At 40.5% G+C, this 21,725-nt stretch overlaps 1 pseudogene; it reads right to left on the bottom strand.

The window, feature by feature from the left end:
• Positions 1-4,482: 4,482 nt before the first annotated feature.
• On the bottom strand, positions 4,483-21,440 carry LOC102525056 (uncharacterized protein C2orf81-like; annotated as a pseudogene).
• Positions 21,441-21,725: the final 285 nt, after the last annotated feature.

The raw sequence follows: 21,725 nt of genomic DNA, 5'->3' as shown, positions 1-21,725 counted from the left end.
AAGATAGGTCATTGGAAAATGTCCAAGCTAATGTATATGGAGAATCATAAAATGATGGAAAATAGATATAAATACTGAGAAGGCCTTACATATCTGTAATGTGAGTTTAGAATCCATGAAAAGCAGAAGAGGAAATGGAAGAGAAATAATTTTAGGAGATAATGCCCCCGATTTTTTTTAAAAGCCACAGATTCAGAGCAGTCTATGAAATATAAATAGAGAGAAAAATCACTTCCAGGTGTATGACAAGAAAACTAGTAAAAATGAAACACAAAGGAAAAGCAATGCGATAAAATGGAAATACGTTATCTTCAAAGAGGCTAAATGAGATTGTTTGGAAACTGCTCAAAAGAAATGATAGACATCAGAAAAAAATGAAATGATATTCTTAAAGTTCTTACAGACAAAGCTAGAAGTCTATATTAACTGAGACTATCCTTCCAGTGTTGAATAAATAAATTTCAGATAAAATTCAACCAAACCCACAAAAGTTGTTAGTTGTAATCACATACATAACCAGCATAACTGTGATACTAACATGATAAATACATATATAAACATTCATTCTCTCTTTTATTTGAAAATATTAAGAAAAATTATGAATATAATTTTAGCAAAGTGAATATAGTGTTATCTAAAAGACAATGTGTTACAGTACAGTTTGATATCATCCCCCAAAAACTCAGCTGAATTTTTTAGAAGCAATTGATTTTATTGAACATGATCAAAACATTAAAAAAAAATTTTTGAAGTGGGAGACAATTTTTTTCCAAATATGCTTATATAAATACACATCCTGATCACTTATTCAGTAAATCTATTTATATTTATATTTATATTTAAAAAATATAAGTTGTAAGTATAGTAAACATCAGATTCACTTCTTGCCCTCAAGTAGCTTGTGGTTTATTGAAAATAGAGTTGTGGGGTAGTGATAGTGGTAAGAAAAAACAAAACAGAGAGGAAACAATAAAAAGTGTTTTCAGAAATGGGAATAGACAATTCCTAAGCAGGTATTGGTGAGGAGTAAGATTAGGGTGATGGGCAGATTACACAGTTTTATGTGTTATGTTGTTTTGTGCCGTCATGTCACATCATGCTATGATGTGATGTGATGTGATGTGATGTGATGTGAAATTACATTAAGGAATAGAGACCACTTGCTAATGGCAGTTCTTGGATTTAGAGGCCCAATGACATTTGTCAGTTAACAGATAAAGCTACAGGGTGGCACAGGGACTAGAAATGTCAAGAGGGGCTTCAAGCATACAAAAAATTATTATAACACTTATAAAAATTAACCAGAATAAAACAGAATAATGACAGGAAAATTTAAAGAAGTACCTGGATTGTGAGGGAGTGGAGCAGCAGGAACTCTCATTCATTGCTGGTGGGATTGCAAAATAGCACAGCCACTTTGAAAGACAGTTTGGCAGTTTGGCAGTTTTTGGTTTTTGTTTTTGTTTTTTTTTACAAAACTAAACATACTCTTATATAGGATCTAACAATCGTGCTCATTCTTATTTACTCAAATGTAAAAAACTTATGTCCACACAGAATCCTGCATGTGGATGTTTATGGCAGCTTTACTCATAATTGTCAAAATTTGGAAGTTTTGGAATTCCAAAATTTTGGAATTTGGAAGCAACCATGATGTTCTTCAGGGGGTGAATGGATAAATGGTGGTACATCTAGATTAAGTAAAAAGTCATGAAAAGATATAGAGGAATCTTAAATGCATATCAATAAGTGAAAAACCAATCTGAAAGGACTAAATGCTGTATGACTTACACTATTTGATATTCTAGAAAAGACAGCTATGGACAGTGGTTACCAAGGGTTAGAGGAGAGAGAAGGATGAATAGGTGGTGTAGAGAGGATTTTGGGGGGCAATGAAACTACTCTGTGTAATACTATAATGGCAGATGCGTGTCATTCTACATTTGTCCAAACCTGTAGAGTGTACACCACCAAGAGTGAACCCTAATGTAAGCTATGGACACTGCATGACAATTATTTGTCAATGTAGGTTCATTAAGTGTGATAAATGTATCACTCTGATGGGCTTATTAATAATGTGGGAGGCTATGCATGTGTGGGGAAATGAGGTATATGGGCAATATTTGTATCTTCCACTTGATTTTGCTGTGAACCTAAAACTGCTCTGAAAAAAAAAATCTATTTTTAAAAATCAATATAATTGTCCATCTAACCTGCAGCTGACTATAGATGCATGAGTCTACCCAGTCAGAACCATCAGCTGGTTGATAAATTTGTGAGCAATAATAAATATTTGTTTAAGAAGTGTATTGACTTAGGGCATTTAGGAGACCTTAAAAGAGTAATGATCAGAGATGGAAGATTAAATGAGGCAGGAGACAAGGATAAAATTTATTTCTGGCTTGCTCGAATTTTATTTTTATCATACTCTGAACAAGTAGCTAGAACATTTGGAAAGATATTTTATTTCCCCTTTTCTCCCTCTGTCATCACATCTAAGACATTTTCCACATCTATACATGCTCTTTTAACTGAATAAAAATTATATTTGCTTTAAAAATAGTAATACTTATCTGATAAGTGTCCTGCACTGGACTTTATGCTTTATTTAATCTATAAATTACTCTTTTGATTAAAAAGCATTATTTTTCTTATTTTCCAGAAACCAAAACTGAAATTTTGAGATTCACATATAAAAAGTCTCAAGCCTATAAATGGCAGGACCAGAATTCAAACCAAAAAAAAAAAAAAGCCTACCAAACCCGGTCTTTTAAATATTTATTTGTATCAAGTACATTTCTTGAAACACATAAGATCTTACAAATGGATATTCCAGATAAAGGAAAACAGATGTGCAAAAGTGCAGCCAGAATTAAAAAACAGAGTGTGGTCCAAGACATACAGATTGGCTGGCTGGTGACAACAGTGTAGGTTTGGGAAAGGCAAAGGTGAGGTTCTGTCTGCAGAGGGACTTGAAAGTGGAGAGAAGCAGCTTAGTTTTTATATCTATAAAGCATAGAGTACCTTCATAGGACCTGAAGCAAGACAGTGGTGTGAAGAATGGTGATTTAGTGGCAGAAGGGAAGACAGGGGAGAAGACAGTTTAAGAAACTATTACTAAGCAAGGTACAGAGAGGGTGTTGTAGCATATTACACTTTTTGAAAAGGGGAAAAAAACATTTATACTTGCAAATGCATAGAGTTTGACCTTGCTCTTTCTTCACTTTCCAGTGGGGGTTAATTTAATTTCCCACTAAAGGGTACATGAGACCCTGGCAACAGTAGTTCCCTCCACCCCCACCCCGAGGAGGGGAATTGGTAGCTGCTTTTCAAGGAGAGAAGGAGGCTTTTTTCTTTCTTTCCTTTTCTTCCTTTTATTCTTTTTCTGTAGATCCTTTTGTATACTTTCACACTTTCTATTTTGTACTTTGGACATGTATTACCTGGCTAAAAACTAATTTGCTTTTTAAGAGGTTATTAGATAATCTAGAAAACATTGTTAGGGAGAATGTACCTGCCACTCACCCCCACCTCCCCAGGAAGAACGTCCTTAATCCTAGTAGCCTAGTGACCTCAAAAAGCTTTTGTTGAGATGACTGACTACTGGTCTGGCTAGTATTCAGACTTGGGGGAAGGAGAGGCGGCCTGTATAGATCTTACATCTTCTTGCTGGTTGTATTTGGGGCTGACTGATTCCATTACCAGCCTCCTAATCCTAGCTGGTGCCAAGTGGGTTCCCCTTCTGTATCCAGCAAAAGTGTACCGGGTCATCATTCAGCAAGCATCTGGGTACCATGGGAGACAGTAAGCCACGAAAATGCCAGAGGAATGAAGACACAGGGGCAGCACAGAAAATAAGCACCTATCCTTCCTTACCTTGGAGCAGATTTGTGAGCAGAAAGGGTCCAAGGTAGTTGGTGGCAAAGGTGACATCAAGGCCCTCTGGAGTATGTGTTGTGGGCAATCCTGGGAGGAGATGAAAACATAGGTGGTGGGTGATGGAATGACAACCCCGAGGGAGATGATGTCTGGGGAGGATGTATTGGGGTTCAGTAGAAAAGCCACAGGAACATATGTGTGTCAAGATCAGAACAGTGAAGTTTGAAGCTACAACTTAAGGTAGGCTTTTTAGGACAGTGTCCTAATTAAGAGTGTTTCCACGGAGTATACAGGTTAGGCTTGGGGGATGCCTGTTTTGGGGTCCCTGAGCTAGAAAAGAGGCTCCTGAAATGCATTTAGGGGAAGTTAAGTCAAGACACATACCACAGACTGCAGCATTGTTAACCAGTAGATGTATCTCTGGATACTACCGCAGAAGCCACTAAGCAAAGCTCTGGATGGAGGCCATCGAGCTCATGTCCACTTTAAGAAGCAGGAGGTGGTTGTTCTTTGAGGCTGCCTGTAACTCGGCCAGGGCTTGCTGTCCACACTCATGACTATGGCAGGCCAGGGTGAGGCACCTCGTGAAGATCCTGGCTCTCCTCATCCCCGGAGTCCAGGCCCTGTGTGAGTATGCAGCGACTCGGCCTCCCCGTCCCAGCCACTGGGCCACTTGGCACCCGGCCACAGTTTGGATCTGGGGCTCTGGGCCACACTGGGGAGCCCCAGGTACGTGGCGAGAAAGCGGAGGCCGGGACTGAGGAAGGGCAGCTTCAAACCAAAGCCTGGCAACAGTAGGCCTAGGTTTAAAGTAGGGAATTGGAGGCTGGCGCTGGGACCCAACTCTCGGATGGGAACCCCAGGCTGGAGAGGGAAGAAAACTGATGGCAAGATGCGGACACCCGAGCCGGAGGCTGGCAGTCGACTGGGGGCCTCAGTCTCCCCGCCCTGCTGGCACCTGTGGTAGGCACCAGAACCTCCAGCATGGGCGCACCCAGCAGCACAGCAGGCGCGCGGGGTCCGGGCGCGCCATAGCGGGCTTGCGGCCCATTCTGCACGGCGTCGCCGGGCCGCGCGTCTGCGCGCCAGGGCTGCTGCGGCAGGAACCCGGCAGAGGGGCTGAGCGCTGCGGCGCCGTCTGCAGGGGGGTCCGACACCAACACGCCTGGGGCGATGCGGGGCAACTCCTCGTTCTTGGGCACGGCCAGTCTCCAGCCGCATGAGGCTTTGGCGTGTAATAGTAGAGATCCTCGAGGGAGAACTGGGAGCTGAAGTGCTGTGCCCTCTTGACTGAGACCTGGGGCTGGCTCCCAGGGACAGATCCGGAGAAGGGTGGGGACTGGTGGCAGGCACCACCTCCACTGAGGGTTGGCTACTCGCGTTCAAAGATCCGATCGAGGATAGGTGCCCTTCGCTTGGCCGTCCAGTTCCTCTGAAGGACCTCCAGGCCCTGTTTCCTGAAACTGCTCCGGGGTCTGTGGGGTCCCCCGGGTGACTCTCAGCTCGTGAGAACGCTCCCAAGATGCCATCTGCTCCTGAGAGTCTGTATCCATCCAAGATCTTCCTAAAGGGATTTGGTTCATGCTCCCTTGGTCCTGGGGAAATGCACAGGGGTGGAGGTGGCAGGTAAGAAGTGTGATGTCGGGAAGGGGACAGAGGCACTAAGGGAGCAGTCCAGAGAGGCCCTGAAGAGAACAAAGATGCGGCGGAGGCGGGGGTGGGAGGTGGAAAGTGGGAAGTAGCTGGGGGCTGGGCTTACTTTGCCTTGGATCTCCTCCAGTAACACCGAGGCGGGCGCCTGCAGCACAGGCAGGGATCTCGCAGCCAAGGCGTCAGTCGGGCAAGGTGAGGGGTCCTCGTCCTCGCCCATGTGGGGTCCTCTGCCACTGCAGATTCTCCCTCATCCCGGGCCAGGAAGCGCCACTCGGTAATCTGCAGCATGGCCTCCCGTGCCTGGCTTACGGTGAATGGAATGCACTGCGGAGGCGAGAGATGGTCTCAGCCCAGCAGGCAGGGGTCAGGGAGAGAGGAGATGGGTCTAGAGGACGGGGATCCAGGCCTACCTGCCGGCTCAGGTAGACTCTGAAGGCGGAGTCCATGACTCGCTCCAGCAGACCGACCAAGATGTCACCCACCATGTCCACACCCTCTTCGCGAGCTATGAGCTCCATTCACTCCATCTCAGTGAGCCATCCAGGCACAGTGTCCACCTGCGGCACCATAACCATAGGCTTTTCTGCCTTGGATCGGGTCACTCTGCGGTCTTGGGCCTGCCTCTCCTGCAAGTCAGGGCTAGAGATCGAGGAGTGGAAAAGGAGGAAGCTTCCTCAAGCTGTCTAATAGGAAGGATAAACCTTTTGAAAGGGACAATTTACTAAGAGCCTACTATGGGACAGCTGCTTTTCGGGTATGTGACCTAGCTAATTTAATTTTTGTAACAGCTCACTAAGCCCATTTTACAGACAAACTGAAACTCGACAGCAGTTAACCTACATTTGCTTGAGATTACACCCTGAACCCAAGCTATGTATAGTTCTAACCGCAGAGTCCTTGTTATTTGCACTAGTTTCAAGTGTTCAAAACTCTTGAGAGTTCAAAGAACTTGAGAAAGATGAGTCAACAGTGCTGGAATTATTAATGTAGCCACTCTCTGGGCTTCTGCTCAGCTTTCAGATGTGTACAGAGGTGTCTACTTGTACCCAGTCCTGCAGCTCCCCAGCTTGCTGCATAAATGACACGAGGTTTCCTAGGGGAATCACACACCCCCAACACCCTCCTTCCCAGCCCCCCAGAGAGAGAGTGCTCCTTTCTGCCCACTCTCCTGCCTGATCCTCCTCTCTTCTGGCCATACCTCTCCCTCCTCCACCCAGATCTTGCTTTTTCAATAGTTGGATCCCTAGGTGATTCAGGGCTCCTCTTCCTTCTCCCTTCTCAGTGCCCCTAACTTGCACTCTGAGGGGACCACTTGCAGTAGGCTGAATCATGCAGACAGGCTGAGCCACCAGGTGGCAACACACACTACCATAAAGGGGCAGCCAGGTGGAGTTCTCCTCTAGGGGAGGAGAAGTGCAGGGTGAGGGTGGGGAGAGTGAAGGAGACCATCCAACAGCCCCTCTTCTCACCATCCGGCATCCCCCACATACACACATACTCACCATGGCTGGCGAGGGTGAGGTCATGGGTATGGAACCCATCTTGCACTGCTGCCAGGGTGAGAGTGGTATGAGCCAAGAGGTGGTAACGAGGAACTCTGCTGGACAGAGAAGTGCATGGATGGCAGAAGCTTTATGGGCCTCCATGATTCAGGCTGCCCTACAGAAAACCAGATTGCTTCCCCCGCAGGGGTTGGAACAAACATTTACTGCACTCCTGCTAAGTGCTGGACCGTATGTTTTAAATGTCATACCACTGTATTCCCACGACAGCCCTGTGGGGTAGCATTCTTTAATTAATAGATGAGGCCACTTGAGGCTTAACGAGGTTAAGAAATCTGCCCTTAAATAGAGGTTAGGTGATACAGTTGGAATATTTTGAGATAACTCACATACAAAAAGTCTCAAGCCTGTAAGTGGCAGGACCAGAATTCAAACCAAAAAAAAAAAAAACCTACCAAACTCAGTCTTTTAAATATTTACATGTATCAAGTACATTTCTTGAAACACATAAGATCTTCCTGTCTGGTACCTCTGATCTCTCTTCTTCATATCTTATGCTTCTATAATTAGGGCAGCATTCCTTATCATACTTGCCAGGGTCCTCTGAATAATGAGTTTTCAAATCCTGCTGCCTATGTTCAAATCCTGATTCCTTCCACATAACTGAACTTCAGATGTTACAGTTAACTGAGTTTGAGACATCAGCTGAATTATCCTTGTGCCTCATTAGCTCATCTTAATAACTAAGTTTGTTGTAAGGATTAAATCGTCTCACGGCCTTTAGCGTAGGATCTGGTAAACAAAACCTCAAGTAGCTTTTGTTTTGTTCTTTTTAAACAGTATTCTCACATTCACAGACCTTTTAAATGAATTACTGGAAAATTAACAGACCTTCCATTGCACATTCTTAATAAAGCAGTGGAGAGAGTTCAACTTTGCTTTCTCAAGTTATTATCGCTTTAGTTTAGGCTATTTTGGAAGGATGAGCTTAGTAAGAAATGAGTTGGTTATGTAAATTATATAAATCAGTAGCTTAAATGTGTAAAGTAATGTTTTGTAAACCTGACAAGTGAATATTTCAGAAAAGCTAAATTGAACAGTTTATAGTAACAACTAATACTGATTTAACACAATATGACTGAGAAAGGGACCCCTCCAAGTGTTTTATAGGTATTAACTAATTTTATACTTAGCATAAGCCTGTGAGGTTCATACTATAATTATGCTCATTTTAAGGTAAGGAAACCAAGGTACATAAATGTGAAGTTATTTGACCTTGGTCATTCATCTCATAAATGGCAGTGCTGGGAATTCTAGATCAAGTCTTCTGGCTTCACTGTTTGTGCTCCTAACCACTGTGCTAATATTAACTGTTCTCAACAACACTGTATCTTAAATACTGGATATATGGACTAAAAATAATTAAAAGTTTTCTATATCGCTCAGGGTCTTATAAACATCAGTTACTGTCCTGAGATTTAACCCAAGACAGTATTAATCTAGAGATAACTACATCTTTAATGGAAAGGGTTATAGCTAGAATCCTACCAACCATCTTACATGACCTTTGCCTTTTCTCTAAGATAAGATAATGTGCCTTTGAAAACAAGAATCAGATATACAATATTTAAGACCAGGGGATTAAAAAAAATATTTAGGTAGATGGCCTGGATGTTACGGTAAACCAGAGGACTCCTTCCTTTCTGTCTCCACTACAAAGCTTCTTGTTTCCCTCACTCAACAGATTCATTAATATTGGCTCTCATTTCTTGGAAAAATGTATCTCAAACAAGAACAACTCTTGGAAGGTCTTATTCAAATAAATGGCAATGAGCAAAAAGAATGAAAAGATGTAAAAAGGGGGGGAAATATATGAATGATATATATTCAAAACTAAAAGACATCTTAAAATATTTGAGTAAAAAAGATTGTACACATTTGAAATTTCTTATATATCATGCAAAGTTATTACATCTAGTATTACAGCCAGATTGGGATTTTGCCTTTAGCTTTTATCCTTCAAATGTTCCAACTCTTTGAGGAGTAAGTGCAAAATTTGAAAGAATTTCTACTCTGGAATCTCTATTTTTCCTATAATATACTCATCCAAATTGATGTGTTTGCTAATTTCCATTTCCTTTCAGAAGGAATTTTTATGGATATGTGTCTCCAAATATTTTTAATTTGTTATTTCTAATTTGCCAGGCTCTGGCAAGTGGAGGATAAATAAGTTGGGGGGGTGTATAATTGTGACTAGAGTAGGGTTAAGTTCTTACACTTGTCTGCAAATTTTCTCATCTGTGTTCTGTATAGCTAAGGTTATCTCCTAGGTAACTACCAGGTAACTGATGTTTCACTAACAAACTTTAAACATTCCTAAAACATTGAGTTTTTAACAGCATCTAAACAGAAGACAATTCTCTACCAGAAATTCTAAAGTTTATTTCCTTTGAGCTTCCAATCCCTATAGTTTTACTAAACTTCTCATGATTTTCAAGACTCCCAGTCTTGGTTGTCATTATTTAGTCTCTTATGTTAGCATTAAAAATCATACACACACACACATATATATATATATATATATATATATACACACACACACACACACACAAAGACACATATGTGTATATATGTATATATGTATGTATATAGATATTTAAAATAAATATATATATTTAAAATATCTAATGTGATATATATTTAAAAGGAAAGTGATCTTGGTTTATTTCTGTCTGCTTACTTGCAGTTAAAAAAACACACTAGGAATTATTTAGATTCATGAAACCACTTCTCAAACTTCAGTCTACAAGATGCCAATTGATGAATACAAAGTTATTAATTTGTATTTTGTAAATAATTTGTAAATTATTAATTTTTGATATTTGAATATCAAAAATATGAAAAATTTGTATTTAAAGAAAATTACATGAGTTGTTCTTCAGGAAACAAACTAGTACAATTTGTTGTAGTTTGTATTTATGCTTATAAAATAACATTTTGAAATTTTATTTTATTACTAGCAACATTGTCCTTATTAAGCTTAGTTTTAAATTGGTAAAAAAGACAAATTATTCTTTTAAACCAAAGGATTTAATGGGAAAATACTCAAGATTCATAGTTATCTGAAAGTCACAACTAACTTTCTGTCCTCTTCTTCTTCATTAATTGCACTAGCATTCAGCAAAGTATCACAGAAGTAGTGATATAGATACTAATTTTCCTCTGAATCTAGTTTCAACAAGGGGAGAGGTCTCCCACACAAGTAAGCAGTGCTCTGACACCAGCCGGATGTCCTACAGTTCAGCTCAATTTTGATAGTATCCAGGAGATAGCATCAGATTCCTCTGGTTAAGGAGTCATTCTTGACTGCCCTCTCCCCTCACTTCAGAAGCCAGCCACAAGCCCAGGTCACTGGTGCTTCTGACCAACTGGCTATAAGAGGTCCCCAGGACCTCCTCCCTGGGTTTGATTAGTTTTCTAGAGCAGCTCACAATTTAGAGAAGCATTTTATGGAAGAGATGCATAGGGCAGGGAATGGAGAAGGGCAAGGAACTTCAATGCTCTCTCCCAGCACGCCACTCTTACCAAATCTCCAAGTGTTCATCACCTAGAAGTTCTTCAGACCATGTCTTTTACGTTTTTATGGAGGCTTCATTACATAGGCATCATTAGTTATTGGCCCTTGGCAATTGAAATCTATCTCCAGCCCCTCTTCTCTTCCAGGAAGTGGGGAGAGAGGGTGGGACTGAAAGTTCCAACCCTTTAATCGCGTTGTTGGTTCTCCTGGCAACTAGGCCCTCAGTTTAAGTTACCAAAGAGCTTTCCAAAAGTTATCTCATTAACGTAACAAAAGATACTTATTTAGATCTATCACAGGAAATTCCAAGAGCTTTAGGAGCCTTGAACCAGGGACCATGAACAAGTGCCAAATATATCTGAGAAATATATTTTGGTCTCTGAATGACCAAATATATATTTCTTATAAATCACGATATCACTGACATAGAGAGAAAGCCCACATCAGATATGTAAAACTGGCACAAAAGCTCAGTTTCCATGAGGGAACATTTTTCAATGAATTTAATATAAATCCATAGTCAATAGTCTAACACCTATATTGTTGAAATTTTATATGATGTAAAAACTAAAACAGAAACCTCAATTAAAATAGAGTCAGGGCTCTGAAGCCCTGTGACCATAGCAGAGCCCCACAAGAAAAAGAAAGCCGCCTTCTTGTTTTCAGACAAGAGTTCAGCTAATGAGAAACTGTCACAACTCAGCCAACCAAAAGTTACTCCACTTCAAGCTCTCAATTTCTCTAACTGACTCTGTTTACCATGGCCCTCCCAACTTCCTTTTCCCCTCTTTAAAAAGGGGGTTTACTCTCCTATCGTGCCAGGACTTGCATGTGGCTTGGCATGGTTGCAAAGCCCGAATTGCAATTCTTTGCTGATTCCAGATAAAGCCATTTTTGCTAGAAAAATAACTGGCAATTTTGTATACAGAACTGGCAATATGATTTTCAGGTCAGGCAAAATGGAAATGTGGGTCACTTTATTCAAAAATTATTAAAAATTCTAAGGCAACAACAGTAGAGCATTAGACCAAGTACAGGGTCCTTCTAAACGTAGGGTCCTTGTAACTACATGTCACATGCGCTCAAAGCCTGCTTGTACATGAGGTTTAAAGTAGGTAGACATAAAATTATCCAGTAATGTGATCCTATTTCCTGTGACACACTAGAATAAGTTTAATTATATTCAATTAATGTTAAAAACCACTTGTTAGCAGTCAGACAGTATATCATCAAATAACTTTAACCATGACCATCTCCTTTAGGTATCAGTGTAAGTCTTCAGTTACAAAGGCATAGAGAGAGCCTTCTGTTACAGCTGAGAATGCAAGGATAGAACTAGAATATAAATAAAACATGGCAAAGATCAAATTGACCAGACATACATACATTGGAAATGTAATTGTATTTTCTAAGAAAAATACGTATCAAATGAGTATCTCAAAATACTGCCTTTGAACAGCTCTATCCTATTGACTTGGAACTATAGCATTGAATTTAAATTATATGTAGCCATAAACATATTTAAAGGTGTTCTGTCCTTTAAATATTATATTTCCTTATTTGTTACTCAGTATTTCATGATGTCAGAATGGCGTATTGTGGAACTAACGGTCTTAAAACTGTATTTACCCATACTAAATCCCATTCTGATTCCATATACCTGTGTTTACTTGCTGTGCTGATCTTACATTCAGCAGCAGCTTTGTCATCAATCCCCTGTATTACTCTGCCAGACTGCTCCACCTCTGACGTTAGATTCTGCATGAAGTAACTTACAAAACAAAGAAATAGAACAAAAAAACTATTATTTTATAGTTATTTCTTCAGAATCTCTCTATCTTTTAGAATTCTGTCTGTAAAGTCCTGATAGATATTAAGGAGCAATATTAGCTTCAAATAGATTTTTTTCTGTTAAGAGTTATGAGAAGAATTCAAACAACAACACGCTTATTCCACTAAAAGAGTATACACAACCAGCCAAGTAGTGAGAACATTCTAGCATCCTAGCACAGATGATCTCCCCTTGTTAATCTGTTTCGTGCTAATTTACTTGCAAAATAGGCAGATAAAAAGGAACCCATATGAGTGATTTTATATTTTTTGCATCCTGGTCATAGAATTTCTAGTTAACTGTCTTTTATTTTAAAACCCTTTATTTTTCTTAAAATAAATTCGCAATCAATGTACAAAACCCAGATATATGATGGAAATATTGGAAAACAGAAATAAGTAAAATAAGAAGAGACATCCATTGTTTCATTAACCATATGTTTCAATAATTATTACCTGATATATATTCTAACAGAATGTGTGCTGTGCATATTGGAGTAAAAAACTATACTGTTTGAAAACATGTTTTAACCTTATAATACATAGTGTTTATCCTTAAAATTAAGTGTTCATTTAGCATATAATTAAATGGCTGCATACATAAATGCATTAAGTTTACTTAACATATCTTAAATTATTTGATGTTTATGTGTATACATATGTGAAAGGATACAGCTAATTCTTTGTTAAGAAATGCAAGTATATCTTTAGAGTGTCTTCAAAGAGTAAAAATCTGGAGCAAAGATACACATATTTTTTACATATTTTTCAAGTTTTCAAAACATATTATCCAATTGATCTCCAACATAAGTTTCAATTTTTTTCTTCTTAACAAAATTATTGAAATTAAATATTCTGCATACAATCTATCAATATTGTATATTATTATCATTTTATATAAATGCCCCTATTAAACTTATAAAAAACCTATGTGATAGGTATTATTTTACTTCCCTTTTATAAAAGTACAGCACAGAAAGTTTGAACAATTTGCTTCTGGTTATGTTGTATTGTAGTTGGAAAGTGAGTGACCTGTGATTTGAGTCAATGCAGGCTCAATCCAGTCTATACACATACATACTTAGGCATGTTTATAATACATTGAAATTTTATATATTAAGATCATGAAAACATTTTAATAAGACACAAACAAGTTGATGTCAAAGCTACCAGAAATCATTGAACATTATTCTTCATGACTAGTGCTTTTACTTCCAAACTAATTCAGCCTCTCTGAAAGAGAAAGCAAGTATGTTGCTACTAGCTAGTCATTATACTAAATGTCTAAGTGTTTAAATGTCTTTTAAAGGTTTTGTGATCTAAAGCTTAGGAAGTGTGCTATGATGAAAGACAAATGGTGGAACATTATTACTAATAGGAATAAAATGTTTTTTCTACTCTCATCAAGTTTAAGTGGGCATTTCTTTCCTCTTGCAAGGCATTTATCTCCCTCAATTTTTATTATATTGTTATCTGTGTCCAGGTGTTTCTTCTCCACTACACTGAAAACTACTTAATGGTTTAGAACCATTTGTGCTGATCATTGGATCCCCAATCCTAGTAGACTTCCTGTTACACATTCATGTTTGCATTTATTGATTCAGTAAAGATTTATTTAACACATATTATTTGATTACCAAATGTATGGGACTGGGGATTTAATAGAGTATAAAACAGACAGGCTTTGTGAACTTGCTGGCCTTGTACTTTAGAAGAAATGACATATCAACTAATAAATAGTCGAGATACCTAAGTATATTCTTAGAATGTACCAAATTGACTCACCAAGCATGTTGTGAATGAAATAAATTAGGAAAAATCCTAGGTGTGGTGAAAGCTTGTTGAGCAGATGTCCAGACTCAGGGTTGATCTGATATGCAGTCTTGTGGCCATATATGCTGGGGAAACGATAGTGAGAAGGTGGAGGGGGGCTGTATTAAATGGCACAGTCAAGAAAAGCTTCTCTGAAATATAGATTTAAGAGTCCTGTGGCATGATAAGTAGCTCACTTGAGAAAAAAAAAAGGTAAGAACGGCCTGCTGCAAGGGACTAGAAAGCACAAAAGTCCCGAGGCATGAGAGAGCTTGATGTAATTTGGAAAGAATAGGAGAAGACAAAAGAGACTGTAAAGTAGTAAACATTTAAGCTAGATGGGAGGTTCCTGACTAAAAGGTTGGAAATGAAGGCCGAAACAGGTTCTTTCAGGTATTGCAGGCTAAGGAATTTAGAGCCTAACAAAAGTTAAAAAAAAAAAGAAAGAAAGAAAGAAAAGTTTTAAGCAGTGACACAAGCCTCAGGATCTAATTTACAAATTTTTAAAACTTCACTCTGACCTCTCCATTTGAATGGGTTGGAGGGAATATTTGTTGAAAAGAAGGAGACCATTTGAGAGGTAGTTACTCTCAACTAGGCTGATGTGATGGCAGTTTGAACTAAGATGGAAATAGTGGAGGTGCTACTGGAGAGGAAGAAAACTTTCCTCTATGCTTCTAGGTTCATCTGGCTAGTCTAAGAATTAAATTAACATGAGAAAGAGTAACTTTATTAATTGAATTAAATCAAATTTAATTTAGTACATATGGTATCCCCACTAAGTGAGAAGTTTAAAGTCAGAAAGGTAAAAATGAGGTACATATGATATCCTGAGCTAAGGAGTAAGACAGGGGTCTGGGTGTTCTGAGGGCATGGAGGGTCATTCATAAAACAAGAAGAGGAACATGTTTGGTAATTAGATGTTTGCCCTGCCATACAGATGGAGCCACTTAGCTAAAATTTATTTCTGGTAATAACTCTCTTTGGGGGAAAAATCCCCCATTTAAATTCTTTTAGGTAGTTAAGGGAGGAGCAGTAGTTTTTCTTGAGCCTGTGGGATCTCCACTGCCTTTAATACAAAATAATTCACATGCCCAAATAATACATCTTGTGTTGGCCTGTTCTGAAACCCATAGTGGCATAAAGGAGTGTATTTGAGATATATTTTGGAGTTAGAAATGATAGAATTCTATGAAGATTAAGTGGTTCTTTTGTTCTCTGTAAATTTTGAGTTCCTGAAAGGACTATTTTTAAACTGTCTTTTAATGCCTTATGTCTACAACAGAGCCTGACCAAAATGCTCAAAGACTGTTAAAAGAAAAAAAAATGTTTCCTGTGGATAGTAAATATCAAAACTGATATTTAACTAAAGCTTCTCCTTGGCCCATACATACCTATCTTAGCTTTCATTCCTAAACCAGCACATTCCATTCTCTTACTTCCATTTCTGATAATAATCTTAATTTAATTCCAACAGAAAAATTTAAGGAATTTCTGTGTTTTGGACATTAAGTTCTATATTGGAACTCAAAAATAAATAAATCATGTGCCCTTTTTCTCAAGGACTTCATAATTCACAGGGAAACAAAACTTACAAATTTTAATTGCGTATAATTCTGATTTCCTTTAATATTGCCTTATTGCAAACCAAAATTTTCTCAGAAAGGTTGAACATTAAAAAAAGAAAAAAATCTATTTGAAGGTACCAAAATAGAACTTGCTGAGATAAAATTCTGGAAGGGAGGAAATTCCAGAGACAGAACCTAATATTTGATGTTACTTTTTCTTTAGAGGTATTGGTCTATTCAAAAGCCATGATTAATGTGCTGAGAAGCTTGACAGTAAGAAGTAGCAGCTGAGATGCTGAGAACCAGAGCAGCCTGAGCAGAATTTCTGACAGTTTCATGCATCTGGAGCAACAGAACTTTGAATTTAGTTTCTGCCAAAGAGAAGCTCTGATAAACATCTCATTCTTTCAATTGTGATTGTGAAATGACACATACTATAAGTAAATGTGATGCAGAAATTGGACAGTATAAATTAATCCTAAATATGAAACAAATCACCCCAGATATTGGTAGCTTAAAATAGCAATCACTATGTAGGTTGGCAGCTTGAGCTGGTTTTGCCTTGGTTCATTGCAGTAAGTGGACATTTTGACTAGGGTGCATCACCTTCATTCATATCACTGATGTTTTGTAGGCTGACTATCAGCCAGACTGAGTGATTTTCCAGAAGTCTTCTCTAATAGGCTACTCAAGCCTTCAGCCAAATTCAGAGCAATTATGCCCAGCAACCCAATACCCAGGTGTCATGTGGACATAGTGTAACTCCCTTTGAGGGGATCACATGTGTCATCATTGGGGATCAGAGACTGAAACTAAGGCATGTCTTCCTGCTGACCCTGGTTGGCCTTCCCATAGAATCAGATGCCTGGGGACAGTGGGAGCCATGGCCATCTTGCCCATTGTCTCCTCAGTAGCACTGTCCTCTTGACACCTGTACAAAGCAGTAGACACTGCACCAGGACTTTGCCCTCCTTGCTGACTTCCAGGGTCAACAGTAATGTTCTCTAGCATCACTTTCAGTTTGTGAGCCAAGAAGCAAGACCAGGAAATAATGAAATGAGGATGCAGGATCTGAGTTCAGGAAGAGGCACTGAGGATGCTCGAGTGTGAACAGGTCCCAGAGTAGGTACATGACTGGTATCTTGACCTCTTCCAGTCAGCTAGTTTCTCTGAAGTGGGCTGCGGAGCCCTGTGAACTTTTCACAGATCAGGAACCCCATTATTGGGAAGTCCTGTGAATTGCTGGCAAGAACAGGAAACACCCACCATCTGACCTCTCCTCCCGACTCTGTGAGGCAAACCTTGAGTAATTTCTTATCAACAGAGGCTCCAAAGGCTCTCCTACCCATATCAGAACAGAACACCAGCTGCCCCAGTCATCTGGTGGTACCCTATGGGAATCCTTCATGCTTTTAGCTCTCGCCCAGCAGGAAGTCTGAAAACTCCTCCTTTTTGGCCGAAAACTCCACCTCATAGAGCTGTGCCACTCCCTAAGGGACCAAGTTGGGCAGGAACTAATGTGGCTAAGCTGGTCTGGCCCAGAGGCGGCCCTGTATAACCTCCTGTGGGACATTCTGACTGAGGAGGGACTGTTTCAAGCATGAGCCATTACATATTCAAGGGGGACCCCCAATTATATCAGAGTCCGCATTTGGGCACCTCCCATTCCAGTCTTTTGAGGAATCCATTAACAGTTTGGTGCTGGTTCCAAATGTGCCAAACTGGAAATTTTATTTGGGTCAAATTTTGCGGCATTGCATACCAACAAATCACTCCAGTTGCCCCTCAGTAGTTGGAAACAAATCCAAAACAGAACATCCCAGGTACAGGAAACCAACCATCCCCCAGACTGAAGGATAGCCCATTAGAGTGTATCCTGCAGAAACATTTGATCTTCCATCTAACACAGCCTGGCCCCAATACCAGCTGGGAAATGGGGAAAGTTGCCCTCCATCTGTCAGTGGTTCACAAACTAGGTGACCTACCTATGTTTCATTCTCACAGAAGGTCAGAGAATCCTACCCCAGGACAGGAAGGAAGCTATTTGCAGCCTCGCCCCTCCTAAAACTAGAAGACAGCTAGTTGCCACATCTGTATCTCTAACTATGGTCTAATAGCTCGGCTTCTAAGTGAAATGTTGAAAAGAAAGGATGATGATCCTTTTGAAAGGAATTCAGAATGTGAAGGGGCCTTTCAAGAATTAGAAAAGCAATTATTTCAGGCCCCTGCCCTGGCCCTCCCAGATTTAGTGAAACCCTTCAACCTTTACCTTCGTAAGAGGAGAGTCACCCTTGAGGTATTGGCTCAAAAACTGGGACCCCTTTCTCAAGTGTTTGCTTATTTCTCTAAACCATTAAGTCAACCTGCTAAGGGATCACCTCCTTGCCTACAGGCAGCAGCCACCACTACAACCCTGCTAAATAAAGTAGGCTGAAAAGTTACCCTTTAGTCAGCCAGTCACTATATGGACTCCTTACCCGGTTCAGGCTTTAGTAAGTTCTAAGCAGACAGAATGGCCATCCCCTGCAAGGATGGTTCAAGTTCAAGCTATGCTTTTAGACAACCCAGCAGCTGCCATAAAAACCTGTCACTTGCTAAATCCTGCCACCCTGCTACCCACAGAAATGGGCCCCCTGGAGCATGATTGTATAGAAACCGCAGAAATGATCTATGTTATATGATGTGTATACAGGATTCATTACTTTCAATATTTCGTTCCCTTATGAGATTGTAAGCTCCATGATACCAGGGGCTATTGTGCATTTTACCTACCGTTCTATCCATATTGACGCTCACAGTGCCTCACAGACTTCTGTCTCATAGAATAGCTGTTGAACAACTGAATTAGTGTTCTGCTTCTGTGTTTTATAATTTCTTGAAAATATCTTGCATTATATTCTAAAATTTTTATTCAGCAGATTCTTTGGCCTTCCTGATTTCCAAAATTCCCTTGTCTTTATATTTCTATATTTACTAAAAGAGAATCTACACTTAGGGGCTCTTTACTTTGACAGTCTCTTCAACTCCATTTCACTCTCTCAAAATTAACTCCGGCTAAATAAATATTGATGTGATCATCACATCTGTTTTTCTTTACAAAGCTTTGTAGAAACTTTATCTCTAATTTAGAATTTTATTGTGTAAAGGTCTAGATAATATTTTCTTGCATCAAAGAACTCATAAAAATATTATAGTGAACACATATTGTCTATTTTTGTGATGCATACTGTGTGTCAAGCTGTTTTTTGTTAGTCTAATTTCTGTAATGCTTCTAGGGTTTTAATAATACCACTTTCAATAGAAAGATCAAGTACATCAGGTGAATGCTGCTGGATTTGGTGTCCTGCCAACAGGGCAAGTGGCCAAAAAGGCCACTTAAGATGGCTTTTCTCTTGCTCTTTGCACATTCCCTACTCAATCAGTTCCTGCTTCTCCTACACTCTACTTACATGAACGTGCGTGCCTCCTGCCCCAGCTCGTGATGTTTCTAATCCTTAAGCCAGAACAGCTCCACCTGCTAGTTTGTTAAAGGAAAACATCTTCCCTTTGATAGTCATTAACCTGAGGGTCTATGAGGCATGTGCCCCAGCTGCTGGTTTCCCTGGTAACTAATGAGCCAATCTGACATCACTTCCTCCTATAAACCTGACGTCAGTTCCGTCAGTTCCATCAGTTCCTCCTCCTCCCCAGAGTAACAAAGATCGCTGTCATGTCCTGCCTGCTGTCTGCTATACACAGTGGAGTATCACTCCAGGACCTTTTGCTGTGGACACGTAAGATCCCCTATCCAACCACTGATGTCTGTGTCACTGTCTCTGGGCTCTTTGTGTCAAGGATGAGCAACTACAAGGCTTGCAAGACTGCAGAGTGCAGCCCAACAATTGGCAAGCCAGTCAGGGGTCCAGCAAAATTCCTGCGAGTGCCAAGAAGTCAGGAAAGAAGGATGGGGAATAGAAAATTGAGGAAGGAGGGTAGTCCCAAAATGGCACTCCACTAGCATATAGGGCCCTGTGGCAGCTGGCTCCCATAAGAGATGTCTTTCTCTTCCATAATACTGATGATGTCCTCTTACTTAACCTCAGAGGCTCTTTTCAGTTTAAAAGTAGCAGCCCAATGCTTGTGGTTCATCTGACTGCATGGGGATAGCAGGTGAATACAGACAAAACACAAGGACCTATTTTATCTACAAAATACAAGCTTACTCCTGACCCAAACTCCTAAACAGTTATAGACCCAGGCTTTAAGGATCTCAGTGCAGGGAGAGGCTTGTGAATTGGACATGGCCAGATACCTGGAAGGGTTTGGTTGATGTCTGTGGCAACAGCAAAAAATGAGTAACCCTTGGGCTTCTGGTCTCAGCTGTGGACAGGGGCAGAGCAAAAATACAGCATGATGCAACAATAGCTATATGCAGTCCACAGTGAATTTTAATGCACGGAAGACATTACAAAGGACTACCTGAGATATCGAGCAATGCTAAAAACCACTATTCGTGGTCTAGAACAGCTGTGTGCGGCATACAGGACCTGCATGGACATTAATAGCAACCAAGGAATCCACTTTACTGGCCGTGAAGTTGAGGAATGGGCCGATAAAAATAACATACTTTGGCATCTCCACCTGCCCTACAACCCTACTGCTCCCGGGTTAATTTAAAAGAATGGACTACTTAGATAATAGTTGAGACTGGAAACCCATTCTCTCAACATGTGGACCAGGGGGCTAACTGAAGCCCCATTAACTATAACTGAAAATCCCAGGAGGAATAGTCTCAGCACCTTCAACGTTTTAATCCAGAGGCAACTTCTCAACACCATCCGAGTTCAGCTGTTGACCACCAGAGGATAATTGCCAACTTATTGTTAAGACCGTAATTAACTTTTACTGAAGCCACAGGATCTACCCGAAGGGGAACACATTATAAGACAGTCCTGGAACTGGCAGGTAAGTCCCTGGTTATTTGAGTTTGCTACTTGTGGGGAATGAGATTGGAAAGGAACTTTATAGATTTCACCTGTCTTCTACCCAGCCCACCTGAGACTACTTACTAAGCAATTAACCTGGGCTCCCTACTGGAGAAAGGCACCATCATATTACCCTTGTGGTCTGTTGTTACACTGCCCCTCCAGTATTCAGCACCCCAGCACGCAGGGACTGAGGGCGGTATGATACTGCAGACCTGGACGAAACCACAGGCAGATTGCTCAGAATGCTGTTGCTGCTTGTATTTTGCTTAATGGTCATGATCTTCCCTGTATTGTGCCTGTTGCACATCTTACATTTTGTCCCCAGTCTGAGTGGAGGGACTGGGTAACAGTGGTGGCCTCACTGTGAAATAAGTCTGACTGCTGGGTCTACAGAGAGATTATGTTGTCGTCGTCCTCCAGTCTTTCATGAAAAAATGACCCAATAAGCACCTGGCTCACTCATGATACCCGTTAGCTTCTGGTGTCTGTATTTCGTTTGTGGTATTTGGTTGCAGTGCACCTCTACGTACCTGACCTCAGGGATATTGTGGAAGAGGGGCAGACCAAGACTGTAAAGAGTCGGGCAGGGTATGTAGGGGTGGCGTGCATGGTCAGGCCTCTCAAGATGGTCATTCTCTTGCTCTTTGTACATTCCCTGCTCAACCAGTTCCTGCTTCACCAAACTCTACTCACATGTTCCTACTTGCCTCCTGCCCCAGCTAGTGATAGCTCTAGTCCTTAGGCCAGAACAGCTTCACCTGCTAGTTTATTGAAGGAAAACATCTTCCCTTATGATGGTCATTAACCTGAGGGTCTGTGAGACATGTGCCCCAGCTGCTGGTTTCCCTGGTAACTGATGAGCCAACCTGACGTCAGCTCCTCCTTCAAATGGTAACCTCCTTCTCCCTCAAATAGCAAAGATTGCCGTCACATCCTG

The sequence above is a fragment of the Vicugna pacos genome, chromosome 2 (assembly GCF_048564905.1).
Source record: "Vicugna pacos chromosome 2, VicPac4, whole genome shotgun sequence".
NCBI classification, from domain to species: Eukaryota; Metazoa; Chordata; class Mammalia; order Artiodactyla; family Camelidae; genus Vicugna; species Vicugna pacos.
Note: the sequence above shows the minus strand (reverse complement) of the source record. Positions and strands in the feature narration are given on the sequence as shown.